The sequence below is a fragment of the Vulpes vulpes genome, chromosome 7, assembly GCF_048418805.1.
Source record: "Vulpes vulpes isolate BD-2025 chromosome 7, VulVul3, whole genome shotgun sequence".
Taxonomy (NCBI): domain Eukaryota; kingdom Metazoa; phylum Chordata; class Mammalia; order Carnivora; family Canidae; genus Vulpes; species Vulpes vulpes.
In genome coordinates this window covers 40,675,865-40,701,978 of record NC_132786.1, presented here as the reverse complement: position 1 = coordinate 40,701,978, position 26,114 = coordinate 40,675,865, and the positions used below count along the sequence as shown (strand labels likewise).

The following is a 26,114-nucleotide window of genomic DNA, read 5'->3' as shown; positions in this document are numbered from 1 at the left end:
GAGAATTCAAAGTGCATAGTATTTCTGATTTTCTTTCTGGTAAAAAGACCTTGTAAAATTCTGAGTTCTTTATTTGATGTTTCTAGTAGATTTTTTGTTCAGAGTTCTCCTTTACTTCCAGTAGCATGGGTAACGCATTTTTGTTCCACCACTATTTATCTGAAAAGCATTGATCTCCACTTACTTCTAACGTAGATTTTAATTTCTGACAGATTTTATCAAAGCCAGGTCCTGTATTTTTCCTTTGCGTGGCTGCTATATTCCAGAAAAGGCGAGCATATGTTTGGGAATTAGGCTCCCCCTGCTGGCAGATTTAACATCTTATAAGGCATCTCAGGTCTTTACAAATCCAGTTCTGTTTTACAGCATCTTGGACCTAAGAGATTGAAGTGTTTTCTAAATTCTCTCTAGGCAGTCTGCATCGATAAGATTTATTGACGTAAAACTAGAAGACCATAAAATTAATTCTAAAATATATAAACCAGGAACTATGAAAGAGGAGCAATCACTATAGTTTGAAGACCGTTATGTGCTGGTAAATGTTTAACAGCCAGTTCCCTGACAAGCACTGATTTGTAGCATTTGCTAATGTTTGCAGTGTAAATACTTTCACCATGGTTCGTTCCACCAGGGCTCATTTCATTGGCTACCGATGCGAAGTCATTGAACATGAAGCTAGGTAGAGATGCTCATAGTTGGCTCCCACAGGTTGGCTCCAGTACACTGCCACTTGGAAGATGTGGGAAGGCTTGCTCTCCATCCTATACTCTGCATAAGATATGTGAGAGGGAAAACAAAATTAGGTACTTTACAGTTAGATAAATTTGAATTCAAATCCCACGCCACTGCTTTCTGGCTCTAGGCATTGTGTTCCTGGGATTAAGCATTCTTGACTCTGAAACGATTTGATAATACCCACCTGGTAAAATTATTGTTAAAAGCTAAGTAGGATGATGTATATAAATCACCTCAACAGGACATGGATTTTTGATAAAATGGCAAGTTAACTCTCCACAAAGACACAGAGGAGGAAGGACCATCTGGGTGAGAGTACAAGATAACCAGACACAAAGATGCTTAGCATGCGCTGGAGTTAGGGCTGGCATTCATATCTGATGGCAGAGAGTTTGTAGCTGCTTAGCTCACTGGGAGGAAGTCATTCTGATTATAATTAAAGATACATACTGGAGGAATATGAAGCAGTAATAGCAGATAAATAATACTGTATTTTGGGTTTGATTGCATAAAAGGCAAGAAAAAGCAATTTATTCTCAAATAATAGAGGACATGTTGTCTCAGAATGTCTGGTCCTGGCCCCAATAGCAGAAGGAACAAGACATACTTGCCCCCTTGTCTCCCGCTGCTGTGCTGAATTTATTTCTAGACTATTTTCAGTGGGGGAGGGCTCTCACATAAAGTGAAAACTGTCACTTGGTTCCAACTTAAACCTGACAAAGACCCAAGGCCTCCTTCATCTCCTGTCTCTGTTTAGGTATTAAAGAGATTCCTGGGGTGCTGAGGACTTGCTGCCCATCAGCATCCCATAAACCCTTTGTGTCTGCCATCCTACCAGAAGACTCCAGGGATTGCCCTCAAGGAATTGAAAAAGGCTCTCAAAACTCAAGTTTTGAGAAGTGCCTTCTCTTCTATAAATTTCATTTCTTCACAGCATTAAACTCAGGATGTCAAAACTTTTTTTTTTCTCCTTCTGATTACTGTGTTTTGGGAGCCAGGAATGGGTTTCCGAGATCATTTTCCTTAGGAGGATTTCTTTTTAAATTTTTTTTTAAATGTATTTATTCATGAGAGAGAGAGAGAAAGGCAGAGACAGAAGCAGGCTTCTTGCAGGGATCCTGATGTGGGACTCGATCCTGGGACTCCAAGATCATGTCCTGAGCCAAAGGCAGACACTCAACTGCAGAGCCACGCAGGCATTCCTTCCGTAGGAGGATTTCTAGCGGGAAAAGCTTATAGGATACTAAGACAATTTTTTAAGCTTTGTCTTAAAAAAAAAAAAAAAGAAAGAAAGAAAGAAAAGAACTGTCTGGGACAAGCAGTTTTCGGAATCCCCAAACCAAGGAAGGAGGGGAGGAGAGAGGTCAAGGATCAGGGACAATAAAGGCATGAGCAAGTTCCAAAGATCACCGTGGCCATTCCAGTGAGGGCGGAGGGGATCACAGTCTGCCTCAACTGAAGCTGGAAGGAAGGCTGTCAGACTGCAGCAAGGACTTCCCAGGGGTCAGAGATACAGGATTGACAAGGGAAGCAGGAGGGGTAGCTCTCTCGGACCCCAGAGACCCCTGGGAGAGAGAGGATGGGCATCCAAGGTGGCAGCTATTTTCAGAGCAGCATTTCCAGGAGTAACAGTTATCTTATGATTGCTTAAATGTTTGCTATTTATTACCACAGGGACATCGGAGATATATGTTTTTTTTTAAGATTTTATTCATTTATTCATGAGAGACGCAGAAAGAGAGAAAAAGGCAGAGACACAGGCAGAGGGAGAAGCAGGCTCCATGCAGGGAGCCCGACGTGGGACTCGATCCCGGGTCTGCAGGATCACGCCCTGGGCCGAAGGCAGGCGCTAAACCACTGAGCCACCCAGGGATCCCCATTGGAGATATTTTAAATATGTCCCTACCCCCCAAGAATAAGATACTTTTCGACTAGTCCAGTAAAAAGCATGAAAATTAACCTAACATTTTTGCCTTGTCAACTCCTAATGAGTACAGTATTCAGAGAATCAGTTCTAGATAGGGTTTTTTTCTTTCTTTCTTTCTTTCTTTTTTTTTTTTTTTTTAATTATTTTCCAGTCAAACACAGATCATTTTGGAGGGCCCTGAAGAATAGGACACCACGAAGAGATTCTGAAAACTCGAATATTTTCTTCCAGTCCCAGTTGTCACTCTCAGGGCACTTTCTGCTCCCCGGGATTATGAAGTGCTGCGGTGCACGGAGGGCTGGTGAGGCTGCCTTTGCAAGATCTCCCCCAGCAAGTCCGCCCTTAGAAGCCTGCACACAGGGTTCCAAGCAGATCTAAGCTCTGAGCAGTCCCTGGTCCTGCCAAATCCTTACATGTTCCCTTATTTCACAGCCTAGAGAAGAGGGGGAAGTTTATTTAGTGCATTCAGTTTTAGCTCTTTGTAACTGGACTTTTGACCAAGTAGAAGGTAGGTTTTTATTTTTTAAAAGAAAGTTTTTTTATTTAAAAAAAAAAAGTGTGTGCATGTTTTTAAAACTTTTGGGGGGAGGAAGCCTTTTTAAGAAAAAAATAAAAAAAATCAGTTTGTATATTTTTATGTTCTTCTGATTGTTTTAATTGGAAACTGAACTTGGTAGACTTTTTTAAAAAGCATTTAGCAAAATTTTGCCTTAGGGCTTTGGGCTGCTATTTTGTGGCTTGTTTTATTTGAAAATATTGTTTATTTGTTTAGAAACTGAGGGTAGGGGACTTTAAACAAAATCCAAACAAAAGGCCCTCCTTCTCCCACACCCCCTACATCAGGTCCAGAAATGTGGTGGAAGATTTCTGTAAAGAAACATTTTTTTTTTTAATTTTGGACTTTGGTCTGTTTGTTTGTTCTTACTTGGAAACTGGGGCTGGGAATTAAAATTAAATTATTTTTAAAGCCATGTCTAAATTTTACAGCAGAATCTTTCCCTGATATTTTAGTTCCTTTATCAGAGAATTTTAGTATTCCTAGCTTTTGTCTGTTATTTTGTTTTCTATGGGAAACTGTGGCATGGCATGGCATGGGAGTTTAAAAAAATAGTATGACCAGGCTTCAGGCTACATATTTCTGCTATTTTTGTTTTACTTTAAAGCAGAAGCTTTTAATTGCATGTTGTGTATTGAAAACAGACGATACTTTAGTGTGAGTAGTGGTTAAATTCATTTATACTTTATTTTATTCAAAATGTATTTACTTAGCTCTTCCTCTGTGCCAGGCACTCCCTTGGACCTTGGGACACAGCAGTGAACAAAACCAAGGCCCTGGCCTCATGACGCTTGGATTCAGGCAGATGCTTGGCAGGCATGCTGCTTGGAAGTAGGGGCGGGCTTTGTGACTGAGCTGTACAGGGAAGGATGAAGGGTTTCAGAGTCAAGTTTCCAGAGAAGCTGGAGTTGGAGGTGGGGTATTAGTTGTAAAATTAGGGGAAGGAGCTGTAGCCAGGAAGTATATGCTAGAAATGGGAGACTAAGGCAGATAGGAGCGAGTCCAAGTAATTCCACTCAATCAAATAAAATCTTTTTTAAAAAACGCTCAAAAGTGAGAAGCTAAGCTGTATGCCTAGAGAAGCTATGTGCAGCCTAATAACCAACATCAGATTAAAGTGATTGCAAATCCCTTCCTTACTTAGCTGTGTTAAAATGTCATCTTCTCATTGAAATCTTAACTGGCCACCCTACTTAAAATTGTGACCTCCCCACCTTGACATTCCCTACCTTTTTCTTACACTGTTATTCCCTGTAAAAGATAATACCTTCCAACATGTTCTACAGTTTACTTGTTTATTTTACTTCTTGTCTGTTTCTCCCTGCAAGATCATGGACTCCATAGAACAGAAATGTTTCTCTTTGGTCTGCTGCTCTATTCCTATCACCCAGAATGGTTTGGGGTCCATAGGATGTGCTCAACAGATACTTGTTGGATGGATGGATGGATTTGTTTTTGTATTCAGTGATTATTTTTTAAGTCCTACTCATCAATAAGAAAAAGTCAAGTAGCTGAATATGAGTGGGCAAAATATATGTATAGGAGTTCACAGAGAAAAAACCCAAATGGTCAATAAACACGAAATATTCAACCCCACTTGACATCAGCAAATAAACTAGTAATTAAAAGAATAAGACTTACCACAGTGAGAATGTTGATGTGGGGTGTTGCTGATGATGCTGGGCAGTAAGTACCCTTTTCAGTTGGTGGAAGTAAAACGGGTACAACTTTTGAGAACAGTTGCATGGTAAACAGAAGTAAGCTAGAGATGTGCACATTCAACATTTCAGTAATTCCACTCAAAATCTATACTCAAGAGAACTGGTTCTCAAACAGAGAGTTTTGACCCTCCCGGGACATCTGGTGATGTTGGAGACATTTTCGGTTGACACACTGCAGGGAGAGGAGTGTCGGAGGGAGGAAGGGTCACTGGCATCCAGTGGGCAGAGGCAGAGCACCCTACCATGCCCAGGCAGCTCTACAACAAAGAATTATCCAGCCTAAAAATGTCAGTGGATTATCTCACTTAATCATCATGAAAATCTTCAAAATATATGTTGTGTTTTTTTCAGAGAGGGAGGCAGAGATGTGGGAAAGTTAAATACCTTGCTCAAGGTTGTAGAGCCGGGTCAGTGCTGGAGATCTGCCTGACTCTACAGTTTCTTTCTTAGAAATTCCACCCATTCCCATTAGGATAGGAAAAGCAATCTGGACAAGAAGAAATTTCTTTTTGTATAACCTGGGAATATCAGTTAAGAGTACACACTGTCCTGTGTTCAGTCCCAGGATTGTCATTTTTGACCCTGCAGTGACACCAAATGTTACGCTAGCCTTATTCCTGCTCTTTATGCTCTGATCTACCCTCTTATCTGAAGGAATGATTTACTTGTTCCCTCAAGTTGACATTATAAAATTTGCTTTTATTTGTCTTGTTTCATTTTGTGCTACGGTAACTTGAAAATCTTTTTTTAAAAAATACTAAAATAATTCTATGCAATGACAAAATATGTGATAATGCCTGGTGCATAGGAATTATTATTTTCACTACCAATAATAGCAATATGCCTATTGACTGAAGTTATGTAATATTAAGAAAATCACTGAGGGAAACTATTTTTTTAACATATAAGGAAAAGTTGCAACAGTTTTATTGCAGATCCCCCCAAAATAAAATTCTAATGCTTCATAGAATTATAGGTTGGAAACAAATTCTGTAATACCAAAGGATTTCTTTTTGTTAGCAAAAGATAAATAATCCACTAGCTGTGAAAAGTGAAAAAAATAAAAATAAAAATGTCAGTGGAAACCCTGCCTCAAGAAGCATGACCAAAGATGTGCATAACAATACTATTTGTAATAGAACAATAACTTTAAAAGTAGAAACAGGAACAGCTCTTAAGTTGGAGTGCCACAAAACAGTTCATTTGAGTAAATTACAAATATGTATCAACATGATACAAACAATAGGACTGAGTGGAAAAAAAGCAGATCTACAAACACAAGTTACACAATTTTTAAAGGTAAACACTTGTGTGGGTGATCCACATAGCAATTGGACCGCAGACTTCAGATGATCAGCCATTGGCATCTGCCCTCATCAGGGGCTCTGCTTTGCCTTATTAACATTCTGGCAGCAAGACCTCACATTTTACATGATTCATTTTTTTGGACACATATTGTTACATCCGTATATGATAAAAGCCAAAAAGGAAAAATTCATGCAAATGATATGTTCCAACTTCAGGAACATGGTTCTCTGTAGAAGGAAAAGAAAGATCTGGGTGACGCTCTGACTGTACCTGGAATGTTTTCTTTCTTTTAAGAAGGCAAAAATGTTGCTGAAGCAAAGACAGCAAGATACTGACATTCCCTTAATTTCCATGGCTGGTATTGTAAACATCCGTTGCATCATTTTTCTATATTTTAAAATAGTTCACAATGAATCACTCAGAGCAAAAAGAAAGAAAAGGAATGAAAGATAGGCCAGTATTGGTTTTTATAATGAGAAGTAGATACAAAATCACACAGCTCTGCTGCTTTCTCTCTACAACCTTGAAGAAATAGTTCAACGCTCCTGGGCATCTTTCCCAATCTGTAAAATGGGCTGACAATCCTTAGCCTCCACCAGTGTCTTCAAATTTTAGTCATGCTGTGCTGCTTCACCATTCCTGCTGACATTCCCTCAACACCTGTACTGTGCGGGGGCTCAGTGCACAACCTAACACCACGTTTCATCCTTCCTGTGATCCGCATGCCCTGCTTTGGAAAACATTGCTCCACTGCAGGGGACTCTGCAGGAAGAAATAAGCCTGCATACATGGCACCACCCAACCATGTTTGCATATGTTATGCATGCAGCAAATACAGCAAATGAGTGTGGTATCTTAATCTGTATGTTTTATGTCATAAATTACTTCTCATAACTTAAAAATATCTAATGCAGTCGTTCTAATTTCACATTTTAAAAATCTGAGATTTTATTTATCTAGGAATCAATGCTTTGGGTGGTGTCATTTTTTTTCTCTGTATTTGGATATAGTAAATATTTCTCTTACAGTCTTATTTATAGCATTAATTTATTATAATGATGTTTGTTACTTATAACAAAATGGATGAATTTGAGAGGCTCAAGAGCGTAGATTTTATTGAATAATGGTTCTCAGGTGTTTCAGAGGTGAGAGGTATCAAAGCTCCACACATCTCTCCCTGCCCCCTCCCTTGCTTTTGGCCCTGACATTGGAGGGTGACTGATGATTCTTTTGGAGCAAAAGATTTGAGTGAGCTGAGGAGTAAGTAAGCAGTGTCACAGTTGATGACTGCAACTGTAAGTCAAAAAACCATCTTCTCAAGAGAATAGGTTGCAAAACAAAATTGGTTATAGGGAGAATATTTTAGCCACACCCACGTGAATGAAGGCCCAAGGGTCTTACACCAGCAGGGCAGCCTGGAGCCTTGCTTACAGGATGTTGCAAGAAGCTATTGTTGTTTGATGAGGTCTTCTTGTTCATGATCTTCCACAAAAAGGCTCCCAGCTAGAGCCCTGTTGGACTAACATTTTCACTATGATCCCTGAGTGTTTTTAGTGAGGCCATCAGGGTGCAAATAATTTAAAATTCCAAGCACAGTCTTCCTTTTAAAGAATGATAAGAAATGCATTCTAAAATCATCTACTTCTCTGTCTAGGAAGCCCTTCTTTAAAAAGGTTTGGTAAAAGAGGGAACAGAGATCTGAAGAACATCTAAAGGTTAAATTATCCAGGCCCTCTCTATTCACCAATGGGATGCATAAATGAAAAATTAGCACCACATGTCAGGACAGCCTGTCAAAAAATATTTTAACGGATCAGAGACCTAAATGGAAGATATGAAACCATAAAATTCCTAGAAGAAAACATAGGCAGTGACTTCTTTGACAATGGCCATAGTAACATTTTTTTAGATAAGTCTATTCAGGCAAGGGAAACAAAAACAAAAATAAACTGTTGGAACCACACCAAAATAAAAAGCTTTTGCAAAGTGAAGGAAACCATCAACAGAATGAAAAGGCAACTTACTGAATGGGAGAAGATATTTACAAATGGTATATTTGTAAAAGATTAAAAACCCAGACATAGAACTCAGCACCAAAAACAACAACAACAACAAAAACAGATAATCTGGTTTTAAAATGGTCAGAGTAACTACATAGACTTTTTTCTGAAAGACAACATACAGATGGCCAACAGACCCATGAAAAGATGTTCAACATCACTAATCACCAGAGAAAAGCAAATCAAAACAACAATGAGATACCACTTCATACCTATCAGAAGGGCTAGAATAAAAAATATAGAAATATCAAGTGTTGGCAACGATGTGGAGAAAAAGGACCCCTCATGCACTATTGCTGGAAATGTGAATTGGTGCAGCCACTGTGGAAAACAGTGTGGAAGTTATTCAAAAAATTAAAAATGGAAATACCATATGATCCAGCAATTCCAATACTGGGTATTCACCCAAAGAAAACAAAACCATTAACTCAAGAAATATATGCACCCCTATGGTTATTGCAGCATTATCTACAATAGCCATAATGGGGAAGCGATATAAGTGTCCATCAATAGATGAATGGATAAAGATGAATGGATAGATATAGATGACATAGATATAGATATAGATATAGATAACTATTGCTCAACTATAAAAAAGGATGAGATCTTGCCATTTACCACAACCTGGAGAGAAGGTGAAATAAGTCAGAGAAAGACAAATACTGTATAATTTCACTTACACGTAAAGTCAAAAAATCAAAACAAAAGCAGAAACAGACTCATAAATGCAGAGATCAAAATAATGGTTGACAGAAGGGAGCAGGGTGAGGGATGGGTCAAATGGGTAAAGAGGAGTGGGAGATACAGACTTCCTGTTATAGAATGAATGTCTTAAGAATAAAGACACAGCATAGGGCATGTCATCAGTGGCGCATGTAAGTGAGAACTAACTAGTCCATACATGAAGCTATAAAGATCTGAAGTGAGGGGTGGCAAGGGCTAAAGAGTTTTGGCCATGGGGGAGTGAAGAGAGAATTAAAATGGGTTCACATTTTCTAGTTTGGGTGACAAGCATTCATTCACTCATCAAACAGGTGGTGCTACATCAGGCACTGTATACGTCAGGCATTGTGCCAAATGTTAGAGATAGTAGCAAGAGCAGGAAAGTCGGGGATGAGAGGATCTGTCGTCTATAGTCAGACACAAAGAGGTTGCAGGAGGACGCACTTCCCCTTGTAATGTCCAACAGGCAGCAGGAAATACCAAACTCATTTGCCTAAAAGATGGAGGCCCTCAGAGAACACCAGGTGGCAGCATGGACTTGGAAGTTAAAGTGAAGCCAGACCAGCTAGTATCCATTAAGTCTCCTATTTTACATCTGAAACAGATTAAAACAAAATACCATTATTCTTAGGAGAGTACTTTTTAAAAATTCATAAGTAATGTTAACTAATTAAATGCTTGTTTCAACATTTATAAACAACTTTTTATTGGGGGAGGAGGTAGTTTGTTCTACAAAGATATGTACACAAATATTGGCTTTTACGTAACATCATTTGTCAAGAAAAAATCCAGCAGAAATATGCATATGATTAAGGCAACAGTCTTCCAGCTGGATACATATTCTCAATATTATTGCATTGTACATTACTGTGTTCACAGTTCATAAGCTAAATGCTTCCAGTACTGGCAGGGTTGGAAAATACTGTAACTGTGGGAACCCAGAGGTTATAATGCTGCTATATGAGGTGAATGTTTTGTTATATAATTAGCACATTATTTTCCCTTGTGTGTTTCATGTAGCTCTGTTTTTATATTTAGCATAATCCTTCTACCCACGCTTTGTGTCCCATCCTGCCCCACCTTCCCTGAAATGAAGCATACTTAATAACCCCTCGTTCTCAGGTTGTTTTGTCTTTCTCTTACAATTAGTTCTCTAATTTCTCATTTCATGTGTTCATAAGTCTCCCTATAATCCAGCAGTGTGCTATTTTTAGGCAAGGAACCAGTGTGAGGGCTCAGCATCAAGCCAGCACAGCAAAGGAAGACCCAGAGAGAACAGAAACCATACCTTCATCCCCCATGCGAAGAGCTTCATTGGTGTGTCAGAAGGATGCAGTTGGTAATTAATGCTGACTCTCAGGGGTTATGATGGTTTGCAAGTCCATGATTTGTATTTTGCTGAATAAAATTATTCTGCATTGTTTAGTCAATGGTAGTAAATAGTTCATTCCAACTGTGAATTTGGTTCTTCCCAACTAATCCGTTTGTTGCCCTTCTGTACGTCTGAATTATTGAAATTCTACAGGTATTGATCCTTGGTTCTTCCAGCAAAGTAGGAAAAAGAAATCAGAAGAAACGTCCATTGTGAACAATCCACCCATCAAAACAAGTGTCAGTTTCTGGGATTTGGTGGAACTCAAGAGGGCAGAAAAAAAAAAGAGATTTCTGTAACACATGGGAAAATTGGCACAGAAAAGGGGAGAGGGAAGAAGAAAAATAATCCAGACAAAAACATTATACCACCACCGAGAAGTATTTTACGAAACAGCTTTCAGTATTATGAAAGGCAAAGAAAATCGGAGGAATTGTTCCAGATGAAAGGGACATGACAGCTAGATGTGTTGTTTGAACTTGGATTAGATCCTGTGCTAGGCAATAAAGGAAATTATTGGGCTAATTGACAAAATGAAAATACGGACTCTATATATTAGCGCTACATTTCCTGAATTTGATCATTGTACTGTGGTTAAGTAAAAGAGCATCATTGTTCTTAGGAGATGGAGGCACAAACATTTAAGTGGGAAGGGACATGATGTTGACAACTTATAGTTTAGAAAAAAAATAGAGATGAAAAATCAAATACCATAAAATGTTACCACATGTTGAATCTAGGTAAAGCTTAAAGCCTTGTGGAAGTTCTTCTCACTGGTCTCACAACTTTTCCAAACATTTGGAATAGGGGATCCCTGGGTGGCGCAGCAGTTTGGCACCTGCCTTTGGCCCAGGGCGCGATCCTGGAGACCCGGGATCGAATCCCACGTCGGGCTCCCGGTGCATGGAGCCTGCTTCTCTCTCTGCCTGTGTCTCTGCCTCTCTCTCTCTCTCTGTGACTATCATAAATAAATAAAAAATTAAAAAAAAACATTTGGAATAACTTTAAATTTAAAAGTAACAATGATGGGGCACATGGATGGCTTAGTCAGTTAAACATCTGACTCTTGATTTCAGCTGAGGTCTTTATCTCAGGGTCCTAGCATTGAGCCCTAGGTGGGCTGCAGGCTCAGCAAGGAGTCTGCTTGAAGATTCTCTCTCTCTCTGCCTCTCCTCTCATTTGCATTGTCTCTCTCTCTCTCAAATACATAAATAAATCTTTTTTTAAAAAAGTGACAATGATAATGATACTAATAATAATTCTGAAAAGCTAGACCTAAAACTTCATACTAGCTACATTTTTCTGCTTCAAATTAGACTAGCACAGTTAGACAGCTTTGTCTAATCATCTGTGATCACCATAGAGCTAAATATGCTTGAGTCTGTGTTGAAAGTCTACATTAAATATCTTCCATTTTAATTTGTGTGCATATTATTATAATTATATAAGATAATATGTATTATAGAATAATATATTACATAATATAATTGTTATTATTATATTACTTAAATATTTTTCTGAAATATATTTTATTTCTTTATTTTTAACTATTTTTTTAAAGTAGGCTCCTCACTTGAGCTGGGGCTTGAACTCACCACCCTAGGACAAAGGGGCAGATGCTCTACCGACTGAGCCAGCCAGGTGCCCCTACTTAAATATTTTTAAGAGAAATGTCAGTGCAGAAAAAGAGACCTTTTTTTCTGAATCATTGAGGGTAAGTTGCCAACCTGATAGCCCATAATTGCAAAATATTTCAGTGTACATTCCTGCAAACAAGGGTATTCTCCTATAGAACCAGAACACAACCACCAAAACCAAAACATTAACACTGATACATAATTACCATCTGATTATGAGGCCCCCTCTCACTATTGTGCTCCTCCTAATGTCCTTTACAACAAGTGGATCCAGTTCAGAACCACCCGTTGGGCTTAGTTGTCTATCTCTTTGGGCTCCTTGGCTCTGGAGCTGTTCCTCAGACTTTCTTCATCTTCCTTGGGACTTTTGAAGATAGTACACCAATTATCTTGTGGAATGTCCCTCAATCTCTTGCTCCTTCATGATTAATTCAGGTCATGCCTCTTTGGCAGGAACATCACAGATGTGATGCTGTGTCCTCATTGCCCAAGAGTGCTGGCACATCATTTCAGTGTGTCCCATTGTTGGTGATATCTCTTTGATCACTTGACTAAGGTATTGACTTCCAGACTTCTCTGATGTGAAGTTTCTCTCTCTTTTTTTTTTTTCTTTAGAATTAATAAGTATATTGTGCACAGGTACTTGCAGGGTAAATATCCCATGTCTCATCACTTGCAATTTATTCATTTATTATATCAGTCTAGACTCATAGTTTTCTATTTTATTCGATAGGTTATGCTTTACTAGTAATATCATTTATTTTAAAGTACAAATTGTGCCAGACTCAGCTAGTGCAGCCCCTGCAAGCTGGGCCTGTGTTCCTTTGACATATCCCCATCATTCTTTGAGTATACTTTCTTAGCTTCTGACACACACAAAAAAAGAGTTTTCTGTCTCAACTTGTACTTTCCCTGCCCTAGCCCTGGAATCAGCGAGTTCTTCAAGGAAGTTGGTTCCTTTTTGTAGAATCATGTTAAGAAAAACAGATCTGAGTGCTAGGAGTTTCATTTGCTGTTACTAGGGCATCACTTTACTCAGTAGACAAAGTCAATGTATATACGCCCATGTGTATACTTAAATCTATTTATTGTCTTTATCTTCCTCTCTATTTTCTGACAACCTGTATGTTCACACTGATACCACCAATTCCAATTCAACACTACTGAGGTCCATTTTGTTTTCTCTCCGTCTCTGGCAGTGAGAAATCTATCTGCCATTACCCTTAATATATTTACCTATTTGATCAATTCCCCATATAGGAACATTCTCTGCTGCCACCACTCATTCCCCATCTGGAAGTTTTCCTCACCACACCTCAGCTCCAACACCTCAAGGTTTGGCTGCACCTCTGCTTCCTTCCTGGACCTCATCCTGATGCTCTTAGCGCTCTGATTCCCCAGGCTGCCGCCTTGCTGCACAAATACCCTCCCCACTTAGCCTGGATGGACTCCCACACCCTATGCCATGCCACCCTTCCCTAAGGATTTCCTTCCCACCCTACTCAGGTTTTAATATACCTTCCTCATCCCCCACCCCAATCCCTTGGGGACACAGCCACACAGGGATGCCCTTCTCATGCTGCCCAAGGGTTGGGTGCACATTCTTCTTCCAGCCATCTTGTCCGTTTGTGACCATTCTTTATAAAATCAATGAACATAGAGGGAAAATAAAATTTACACAAAGGAATCTCCACACCATGGCAATGTGTTTATAAGCTTAAGTGAAGCAGGCTTAAAATGAATTATGTAGCTATCAAGGTAATAACCCATTAAGCTTTAAATTCTCTGAACTCAAATCATATGACATTTGCTCAAGTAGCAGAGACTTGGTAGACTGTGTGGAATATGAAAGTCAGAATGGCAGGATCTGCTCTTCCCTCCTCCACAAGATTATGGAACTATTTCCGAGTTTCCCAGATGACATTAAGAATTCAGAGAATGTGTCTCAAAAGCTGTTCCACTCTAATGAAATCATCTGTTGATTCTGTTTCTATCAGTAAACAAGCAATCAGATGTACTGCCTCTATTCTTCTACTAAGTGGCAAGTATTTACTTGAACTCTCAGCACCTCAGACCACCTGGCACAGTGGTGATGGGAGCCACATAGGTCTCTGTTCTGTCCCCAACTTTGAGTCATAGTGCAGATGATGCCATTTGCTTGGCTACTCTCTGAACTTTCTTAGCTCTTGATCTACATCTAAACTTCCAGCTCTTCAACAGAGGCAATGTAGTTCCCAGGAAGAGCGTGGGCTTTGGAGCCAGTCAGGTATAGTTTGAAATATATTTAGGTAAACTTAGTTTTTTCATCTAGAGAATAGCATCTAAAGTTATACATATTTTGCTAACTTTCTGTGAAGGTTTGGGAGAGCATAAATGTAATGGGGGAAATAATTTGATAATTATGTGTGTGCTTTTTTTACTTCTTAGTTTCCTAATACATGGCCTTGGTCCTAGGACACTCAAGGAACCCATCTGCCTGAGGGAGGGAGATTAAGATTTCTATAAAAGGAACACAAAACAAAACTAACAACAACAAAATGACAGATAATGTTCAGTTGCTGTCATTTAAACTGTGGTTTAGTTTAAATGAAGCAAAACATTTAGAGCTTTAAAAAAACATTAGAAATACAGCTTAAATGAAGCAAAACAACGGCCTTTCAGGCGAGGCTTTGCCATAAGAAAGGATTACCTAAATTCATTTATCTTTTTCTTTAGCTTAGAGTTTTATGTAAGGGACAAATAAGAGCAGAAGAGGAGCAGAGAAACCTGCCTTTTATGTAGAGGACACAGAGAAAGAGAAGAGTGAGATAGTCAGATGGATGTGCCCTGATTCTTCCCTCTGAAATTTGTTATATAAGTTGGGTACATGGACTCTTATCTTATCTTGTCTGGGTCTCAAGAAGGAGGACACAGCATAAACAGCCATATACCAAACAGGGAACGGTCTATCTAAATAAACTTGGGAGTGCAATGTGGTCAGATAGAGAAATGCCTTGAAGCATAGCTTCCCAGGCTATTCTCATCCCCATAAGACAAGGACACTGTTAAGGCCAATGGACCTGCCATGGGGCTGCTAGGATAAGGCAAAGTGACCCACAGAAGAGGCTAAGGGTGGACGGTCTGGCCAAATGACCACATGGAAGATAAAAGAGAGATTCAGGAGCCAGCAGGCAGTGAGAGAGGAGAAACTAATTGACTGGCTCTGTCCAGAAGCATTGTCCAAAAGACCCATGAGCTCATCAGCCCAAAACAGCAGGTTTGGAAGGAGTTGATCAAGCAACATCATTTTAGAGGCCAACAGATGTTGCCAGGTAATACTCCACATTCAACCGAAGACCAGAGGACCCCATTTCGCCCACAAACCCAACAGGTTATGTGGCCACTCCATACCACCTTCTACACCAACTACTCCATCTTACAGAGAAGGCAAAGAAGGAGTAATCTGAGAGACAGAACATTTTTATCCAATTGAGAATTTTTTTCCAAAAAGGATCGTTTTATTTTTTTTTAGGTTGGACCAAGTTTAAACTACATTAGAGATTTGTTCTGTTTCATCTCTCCACAGAGTGGGGTAAAGGGAAAGGCTATAAAAGGTTTTATTCCTGGCCACAGACTCAAACCACTATAATGCATTGCCTGCTTATTCACGTGATGCTCTTAGCCCCAACTCAATCCTAATGTCTTCCACCAAAATAAGCAGCCAAGAAACTGAAAACAGGGTCCGAACACAGCCAAGTCATCTTCCAAGAGTGGTTATTAGCATCCCATCTGTCACAAGCTCCCTCTGCCAACAGTGTTGCCCATGGCCAAAGATGGGATACTGTGGGAGAGCAATGGGTTCCAGTTCCTTCTTTGTTGATCATACTTAGTATGCTGCTTTTCCATTTCTTTAAGAGCATGATGTTGAGTTTCATGGAAATGAGAGAAAGTATTAGAGAAGTTTTCATAAGGTAACCTAGGAAGACTTTCTGCAACTCTGCCCATGTAGGCCAACATCAGCTATTCTGTTTTCATAACTTTCAGGGAAGAGCATCAGGGACAGGCCTATATACCGTATCTGAGTAGAGATTTACTTTTTAAACAAATTTCTGTGCTCAACTGAATTCTTAGGACTTGAACCAAAGGAAGAAAGCACAAAAAAAAAAAAAAAAAAAAAAAAAAAAAAGCAAAACATGAGAGGAAAGTATCCAGGTCTAAATGTTTATTTTGTACCACCTGGAACTGTATCGTAAAATACAAGTGATTCAGCTTACAAAGCTACCTTGCCAAAATAGTGCCTTTAAAGGCACTTGGGACATAATTTGTGTTTAATTTTAAAAGAAACCAATTAGAAGTGTGTGTGTTTTATTTACCAACAAGACCAAATTGCTCACCAGTGTGAGCTGTGTTTTTGCCCAAGCTTTGCAGGTGCAGACGTCTATATAAAAAAGCCCTAATTCTGAAGGCAAAAATAGGGATTTTCCTACTGGCAGTTCCCTCCTTGGTTAATTAGATGGCATTAGGAAGAAAATGGTTGGCCATGTTATCTAGAAGAAAGTATTATTAGAGATGGGATTATATCCTAAAAACATTTAATACCCTGTGTTCTGGTCTCTAACATGCCATCTGGAGCAGCTACTTGGGCAAAATTACAGCAAATTAATAGAAATATAAAAAAATGCCTCAATTTATTAACAAAGATAAAACTCCCTTGCTGAAAAAAATAAGCTTGTTAAGTGCCATGTGTGAGTTGTGGTTTGACAGACAACAAATACAGAAGATGAAGAGTCACAAAACTTGACTTATTCGAACCACCAGCACATCTGTACTCTTAAAAAACAAGAAACTTCTCAGAGACCCACTTCCCTTTTTGTAAAATAAAGATCATTTTTTAATTTTATGCATTTATTTTTTAAAAGATTTTATTTATTTATTTAAAGAAGAAGAGAGAACAGGGGGAGGGGCAGAGGGAGAGGGAGAGAGAGAATTTCCAGCAGGCTCTGCACTGGGTGCAGAGCCCAATGTGGGGCTCGATCCCACGACTCTGAGATCATAACTTTAGCTGAAATCAGGAGTTGGCCATTTAACTGACTGAGCCACACAGGCACCCCTACAAAGCCTTTGGAAGTGAAAATTTAGATAACTATTAATTCCTAGGTCTCATACTTCCAGCTTAAACAAAAATGGGTGTTTTGATTAATGAATCATTGTGTTTATAAGGTCCAACATAAATAAACTTTCATTATAATAACCTCATTTCATAAAGCTTCTCATGCTTTCTACCAATTACATTAGGACGAGAAGAAAGATTGAAATACTTAAGAAATGGTTCTCCAAAAAAAGGGGGGGGGGGCGGGCAATGGTGAATACACCTGCTACTTACATACTTCTTACCAGATGCTGCAAAATGAGGTAGAAAATGAGAACAAATTGCTGGCCCCACAAAGATGATTTCAGTTCCGTTGGAGACCACTAGGAAGTCAACTCCAGCTGAATCAGTTTAGATCCAGATGGAGAGCAACAGGGTAACTTCATGGTAAATCCTCTCCATTTTTCCTTTAGAAATGGCTCTGGATTTTTTTTTTTTTTTTTTTTTTTTTTTACAATGAGTGTCTGCAGTTAGGATGGAAATTTCTTGTGGTATGATTCATTCCTGGTTTTGCTCACAGAATTACTCACCATTTTTTGTTTGAGAAAAAGCATTTGCCATGCTGGAGCCTAGAACTTTCTTTAAAAGTAGGAACAATTCTAATCTCAGACTCATAATTTGGATGGTAAAAGTTTTGCAGCTGTATCTAGCTACCTCTTGAAAGTTCTCTTATGAGTACACATATAAGTGTTGGAATGTTCAGTTGTTAAGAAAACAATAATAGAAGACCAAAGCACTTTTTAACCACCTTGTTAAGGTGTGATTGACATGCAAAAAGCTGTACATATTTACTGTATACAACTTGATGTGTTTGGAGATAGGTATACACTGTAAAATCATCATAATCTGTGCCACGAATGTATTCATCATTATATAAATAATAATAAAGTATTATTATTGCTTTTTGTGATAAAAACATCTAACATAGCATCTACCCTCTTTGGAAAATTTTAAATATGCAATAGAATGTTGTCAAGTATAGGCTGTATGCTATAGAGTGATCTCTAAGATTTATTCATCTTGTATAATTGAAACTTTGCACCTTTTGTCTAATACCTCTCTCTCTCTCTCTCCTCTCTCTCACTCTCTCTTTCTCACCATCTCCCATTGTGCCTAACAACAACCACTCTACTCTCTGTTTCTTTGAGTTTGGTGCTTTTAGATTCCTCATATAAGTAAGACCAAAGCATCTTTTCCAGTTAATGATTATGTGATAGTAAATTGGAAGAACAAAATCTAGGAGAAAATAAAAATAATTATAAACCCAATGTGTTTGGGTACAACCAAAATTCCACAATTTAGGTGGACAATAAGTGGTGCACAATCTATCCAAAACAAAACTTTCTGAAGGAAATGTGTTTCATCCAAATATTTTTAAATGTGGTGAAAACTACTATCTGAACCCACAAGGAACGCCCATGAGAAGGCTACATACTTTGCCTTTTCTGAGCCATATTAAGGAACTAACCAAGGTTCACTACAACTGATCTAAGGGAGACCATTGATTCCTAGTATGGGATGGGAGTAATTAGGCAGCTTCAGACTGGATCCCATAGTGTTCATTTGCCCTGACATACTTATTGGGTTCCTGTATATGGGTCATATGCACAGCCCCCATATTCCCTACTCCCACCCCTGGGCAAGTTAGTCACTGACCCCTGTTTGAGAAATGTGATTATTCCATAGGCAAAAGCACTTTATAGTTACACAGAGAGGGTCCTTTTCAGTGCATGGGATACTAGTTAGTGCAAAGGTACTTTGATATCTTCAAAGACTAAATCCTCTTTTATCATATCTGACTTCAAAGTTTTAAACCATCCAGGAGCCTCCATGATCTGTTCTTACCATCCCTTTCCAGGTTGTTCACAACACCCTCTCCCATTATCCCGTACTTCTGTACAGCTAGAGTACTAGGAGCTTTGTTGGTTTTATTTAATATCCCCACATTTTCTTTTGTTTTACTGCCAAAAATATCTTTCTCCTCAAGTTGTAACTACTTCTTTATATCCCACCCTCCCTTCTTACAAACTATATTTAAATGACATTTCTTCTATGAAGCCTTCCCTGAATCTCCATCAACACCTGGCTGAATGTAATCTTCCCTCACTGCTATATTCCGATAGCAGTTAGTACATCTTTTATAGGGAGACTGTCATATTTTAAGCCATGTTTGTTATTTCTAGGCAACTCTCATCTTCCTTAATGAGGATGATAATAATAAGAACAGCTACCATTGCTTTGAGGGCTCAGTGTGCTGTAAGGACTGTGCAACTAGAGCTTGAGTCTTGCAGTTGCTCTATAAAGCAAGCATTTTGATCTCTATTTTACAAATGAGCAAAAAGGTTTAGAGAGTGGTGGACTCCAACATCACAGGCCAGCAAGTCCTAATAGTGGGATGTAATAAGACATGCGTACAACCCCAAACCACTTCTCTTAGCCACTGCCCTATCACCAAACCCAGAAGTTCTTTAAAAAGAGATATAGGGAGGTGCCTGGATGGCTCCATGGTTGAGTGTCTGCCTTTGGCTCAGGTCATGATCCTAGGGTCTCAGGATAGAGTCCCACATTGGGTTCCCCTTGGGGAGCCTGCTTCTCCCTCTGCCTATGTCTCTACCTCTTTCTGTGTCTCTCATGAATAAATAAATAAAATCTAGATAGATAGATGATAGACAGATAGATAGATAGATAGATAGATAGATAGACAGATAGATGATAGATAGATAGGAGGTGGAGGAGGCTAACCACTGCACACCTAAACTATACCTGGCACTGGAGCAGGAACTTTCATGTGTTCATTATCTCATTTATCTGTGAGTTACATGGTGTAACCCACACTTTGCAGCAAGGAAAACCAAAGTTCACTACAAATATGTTTTTTGAAAGGGAACTGATTAGAATAAGCCATATGTAATGCATTTAATTGGTAAAACATTGAGACCCAGAATATATAAACACGTCCTACAAGTCAACAAGGAAAATAATAACTACCGGCAAGAAAATGGGCGGAAGACATGAAGAGGACAAAAGATATTTAGCATGGAAGAAACCAGAATGACCAAAATCACATGAGCTGATGTTTTGACTATTTCAGTCTTACTAGAAATAATGGGAAATACAAATTACAACCACGAGATGCCATTTCACACCCGTCAAATTGACAAAAATTAAAATCTTTGACCACCCCACATGTTAAGGTAATAGGAAGTTTTGTATACTGGAAATGAGAGTGAAAATGGCACCGACATCTCAAGCATTTTATAATGCCTTTGGGACCTAACAACTTCACTTCTACATATATTCCCTAGAGAAGCTGTCCTCAAAATCAATACAGATTTGTTCACCTCAGTACAGTTTAGGGAATGGAGAAACTGTGGTATTGTAATATAATGGAATATTTTTTTACTGTGTTAAAAAGAATAATCCAGGTACACCTGGGTGACTCAGTCATTGAACATTCAATTCTTGGTTTCAGCTCAGGTCGTGATCTCAGGATTATGAGATTAAGCCTTGAGTTGGGCTCTTCACTGCTTAGAATTCTCTCTCTCTCTCTCCCTCTGCCCTTCCCCTCCCAAATAAATAAATAAATAAATCTTTAAAAATTACAAAGTATAATCCATATATCAAAAATGGATCAATCTGACAACCTAATACTGAATTTAAAAATCAAGTTACAAAAGTGTACATTTATGAAAAATTTAAAACAAAGAAAGCAAATACTGTTTATGGGTACTATGTAGCAAACCTCTGTCAAGTATATGCAGTAAAAGTTTTTTTTTAAGTATAAAAAGTATTTTTTTAAGTACAAAACAAAGTACTTAAGTATTCACATTAAAAGTGGATTGCTAGGCCCCATAGGCATTATAAAACCTGTCTGAAATGGTTGTACCAATTTTCATTTCCATTTCTATTTCCAGCATATAAAACTTCCTATGACTCCCAACATTTGGAATTGTCGGGTGTTTTAATTTTGGTCAATTTGAAGAATGAGAAATGGCAACTCATTGTTTTAATTTCTATTTCCCTTCATTCTAGCAAAGTTGAATATCATCTCCTCTGGGGAAGGAGATAAAGGATGAGATTAGGACTTTTACTAGCTTTGTGTCTCGACTAACAACACCACAAATTTAATAGCTTAAACTAACACCCATTTATCATCTCTCAGTTTCCTTGTGTTAGAAGTCCAGACAAGGTTTTGCTGGGTTATTTGATCTGAGTCCAAGCTTGAAATCGAGGAATCAACCAGACAGTGCTCACACTTGGGAACTGGACTAGAAAATAATCCAACTTCTGTCAAAATGTAGGCCAGGTTCATTTTCTTGCAGCTATAGAATCATGGTGGCCAGTTTTTTCAAAGCTGGCAATGAGGAAAGAGGTTCTCTGTTGTTGTAAATCTCTGACTTCCAGACACTCTTTGAAGGTGTTCCCTAATTAGACTAGGCCCAAACAGGATAATCTCCTTTTCAGCAAACTAAAACTCAGCTGATTAAGGACTTTAATTACATCTATAAAATCTCTTACCCTTTGCCGTGTAATGTAACTTAATCAAGAGAATGACATCACATCATCTTGCCATATTCTATTACTTAGGAACAAGCCAGAGGTTCTGTGACTCAAGGGGAAGAGGACATATAAGAGTGTGGCATAACCCTAGGGCATGTCCACCACAGGACCGGAGGCTGATTTTGTCTAGGATATGTTCTCTCTCTTAAAAAATGGAGTCTAAATCTTAACATTTATTCAATATTGATGTTGCCTACACAGATATCTGTTAAATTGTTTCTGGGACTTTTCTTTATCATTGACATAGTTCAAAATGTAAGCAACAAAGTTTTTAAAAAATTACTAAGTAGGCTCACCAGTAAAGGACATTTCAAAAGACCAATAGAACAGAAGAAGAGGGTACAGAAGAGGTCAGGTTTGATGATATCATCACTTTTTCTAAACCCCAGATTCTGAGAGCCCTTGATTACTTTTTTTGGCCTATTTTATTATTTTTATTTTTTTAATTCTTTTTTTAGACACTTCTTTATTTATTTATTTATTCATGAGAGACACAGAGAGAGGCAGAGACATAGACAGAGGGAGAAGCAGGTTCCCTCCAGGGAGCCTGATGCAGGACTCGATCCCAGGACCCCGGGATCATGCCCTGGGCCAAAGGTGGCACTCAAACACTGAGCCACCCAGGTGCCCCTTCTTTGGCCTGTTCTAAAAACCAGTGGGCCCACAGATCCAATGTCTGCCCTTCATGCCCAATTAACAAAAAGCGTCTGTGTTATGTTTTTATTTGATGAAACAGGAGATGAGCTCCTTTGGTTCCCGACTGCTGAGGTTAGTTACTGGACAGCATCTGGCTTATTCTCAGAGTTGCCAGCTAAGAGCTACTGCAAATCCAAGAAAACCAGGACCTAAGATCATTAAACACATTTTTGGTCACATTCCTGCAAAAAGAAAATTAACCCCACCTCGAGTAACTTGTTGACAAAGTGACAGAAATTGATACTGTCAGGAAAACATGTAGTCAAATGTGGCTTAAGTCTCTGGCCTAAACTCTAAAAATGCATTTACTTTACTATGAGTTAGCAAAGCATAACAAGTTTCAACAAGATCAGAACAGACTGGAGGTTTGAATTATATAAACACATTTTGGTGCCAAGAGAAAACACTGTAAAGTAGTTTAAGCAACTCAAAGAATAGAGTCTGAGTAAACTTTTAAGCAGGGAAGGAGAAACCAGTCTTTTTCTAGAAACTTAAGGAATGATAAAGATACCAATAACTGATTTAACATTTTCAAACTCTTTCTTGCCCCCCCCCCCCCGCTTATTTAAATTGCTTATTTGCCATTTTATTGCACTTACTTGAAATTATTTTGTTTGTCTTAACCTCTTTCAAAAAAAAAAATTTCAATGAAAACAAACAGAGAAATTGGAAGACCCCTCTGGAAAATCCTCATTTCAACCTTCTTTTAGCTCCACCCCTAAGGAGATTCAGGGGATCAAAGTCCTCCATCTCTAGGCATAAATGGGGCCCAGAGAAAAATCATACCATGTAAGCCTCTCTATTGATTTCTGTAGGAGATAGGTTTAATTTCAACAAGGATCATCTTGTATGGGAAAAGAGATTGCTACAGGGCATCTTGGTGGCAGGGAAAAGAATATGTAAAGGAAGTAGCAGTCTGACTTGCTTAAGCCTATGCCAGTTGAAGGGTTTAAGCATTGATTATATATCTATGAGTTTCTGGTGTTTCACTCTTTGTGGCACAGGTACTTCCTCCTTTCGTTGGAAACTTTGCTGAACTATTACCCTAACACTACTATAGTAGCTCTGTATTAATCTGTTAATAAATTACCACAAAACTCAGCAGTGTAAAACTGTAAATCTTTACTATTACACATCATTTCTGAGGCTCAGGAATCCAAAAACAGCTTAGCTGGGTAGCTCTGGCTTAGGGTTGCTCTGAAGGCTCTAATCAGGGAGTCAGCTCAAGTTTTAGTCATCTGAAGGCTTGACTGAGGCTGGGTGATCTGCCTCCAAGACCACTGCCTCATATTGTCGTTTGCCAGAGGCCTCAATTCCTTGATAAATGAGTCATTCTATAGGCTGCTTGACTGTCCTTCTGAGATAACAGTTGGCTTCCCCAGAAGGAGTAATCAGAGAAAGTAAGGCAAAGCCACAATATCTGTTATTACCCAGCCTTGGAAATGACGTAGCATCCTTTTTGCAGTATTCTATTGGTTGCACAGACCAATCCTGATATAATGCAGGAGGAGATCACACAGGGTGTGGCTATCAAGAGGCAGAGATCACTGGAGGCTATCTGTCGGCAGGCTAACTGCAACTACCTGAAATAATGAATTACTGATACTTGCTTCAATATTTTGCTCTCCCATTTCAAGTGATCCCTTTTCTCTAATACATTGATTTTTTTTATTGTCTTTGGAATTTAAAAAAAATCTGGTAATATAGAAATGTTAGGGCTGGACTTTACATGTTGCCCCTGCAGAAGTGTGTTTGCTTTATTTATTTATTTTTTAAAGACTTTATTTATTTGAGAGAGCATGAATGGGGAAGAGGGGCAGGGAGAGGGAGAAGCAGACTCCCCATTGAACATGGAGCCTGATGGAAGGCTTGATCCCAAGACCCTGGGATCATGACCTGAGCTGAAGGCAAACACTTAACTGACTAAGCCACTCACAGGCCCTAGGAAGTATACTTACTTTAAAAGAGAAGTTTCTTTGGGGGTGAGGGAAATATTCCAGAATAAGATAGTGGTGATGGTTGTACAACATTATGAATATATTAAAAACTATTGAATTATATACTTTAAAATGCTCAGAATATGTGATACGAACTTCACTGGAATAAAAAACAATTTTAATCAAGGGGGTCTGGTAACATTCATATCAAATTCGCTGATCCAAAAAGACTTACAGTTGCTTTTAACTCTTTACATTGTTTGTTCTCTCAGCTCAAAACTGGAGTATGATTAATCCAGAAACTATCAGGTCCTGGGAAAAATGATATATGGAGCTCACACTTAGGGTAGGCTGGAGTCTACTGGAAATAACAGTAAGTACTAGGGCAGTGTAATGGCAAGTTTTTAAGATCGCTATTGAATCACATTCCTATGATCCAGCTCACATGATCCTTCCATCGGGAAATACACACAGCACATCTGATTCTGGCCTAACAAATGTTATCAGTAGATTTGTGTATTCTTTGAGCATTTCCCCTAAGATCACTTATGTCGGGGCATTTTTTGCACAATTTGTGATTTCACTTGGTAATTGTTTTCCATTATGTTGGCTTGTGTCATCAGCTACTTGAAGAGGCGCCAGATTTTTTTTTCTTGTATTTAATACCCTTTGTGGCTATGAGACTCAGTCTGCCAAAGACCCTTGATCAGTTTTTGTTTTCCTGCATATACCACCCTTGTCAGTAATCAGGAAAACTGAGTCAGCCTCAACCGGCACTGATGGTCACAGTGTGCCAGGGATCATATCTACTGTATCATCAAGTATTAAACGACTGTCCCAAGTAGTTCTTAGTCCTGAGCCTCAGAGTGGTTACATGACTTTCCCAGAGGTCATACAATCAGTTGAAAATATATTACCTAAAGTAAGACCCTTAGATACAGAGCATTCTGCTTTGAAGCAATTCAATAAATTATAAAAAATTCAACTGAGATTAATGAAATTGACCTCATCTGACTTGCTATGTACAAAGATTGTGTGTGAGCTGGAAACCTACCTTCCCATTTACCAGATTCTCCATAACCTGACTCTTATCTTTCTATGATGCAGGGGGAGATGCATAGGAAATGGGGGTCCACAAGCATGTGACTTTCAGACAGGTCCGGGACTTGTCTTCCCCACCTCTCACTATCTTTTCTTTTGCTCTCTCTCAGCAAGTCCAGAGCAGAGTCGTGAGTATGAGAGCAAAGCATGACACTGCTTATCCTGTTGATCAAAGTCATGAGGTCAGCATAGCAGATCTGCTCGATCCTCTCAAGGCTCCATGAGTGTTTTCTGTCTCTTGGAGGCCTCTTCTAAATTGTTTTTCAGGTTTTCTGTGGCAGCTGGTAAAATAGGGAAGTATTGACTCTCAAAATTTGATAGATATCATGTAATAAAATGCTTTGCCTATTCCTGTTCTGCATTGATATCTTTTATTAACTGGAATCATAAAATATCTTATGTATAAGCCTAAATTGAGTAATAATGAAACTTTCGTAATCGCTGAAATTGTTCGTGCGTTGGAGAGAGTCAGGAAAATATGTCTAAGGGTGCGATGGTGCCCAGCTATAATGATATAAGGGAATGTATGTCAACATTAATGTCAAATTCAGGGAGACACAGGATACTTCAAAATGTGTCACTAACGGTAATGAGATTTGCGGCTCAAATGTGCGAATAGGTAGTTAGAAAGACATTCCAGAGGTGGAGGGTCA

At 38.8% G+C, this 26,114-nt stretch overlaps 1 long non-coding RNA gene across 1 annotated transcript in view; it reads right to left on the bottom strand.

Moving 5' to 3' along the window:
* Positions 1-417: 417 nt before the first annotated feature.
* The window catches only part of LOC140599668 (uncharacterized), an 88,314-nt gene continuing 62,617 nt past the window's right edge, over positions 418-26,114 (bottom strand). Inside the window, exons 3-5 of the long non-coding RNA XR_012002575.1 lie at positions 10,319-11,360; positions 4,860-9,625; positions 418-768 (exon numbers count right to left, since the gene is read on the bottom strand). This is a non-coding gene — a long non-coding RNA (uncharacterized lncRNA). The remainder of the gene's footprint in view (positions 769-4,859; positions 9,626-10,318; positions 11,361-26,114) is intronic.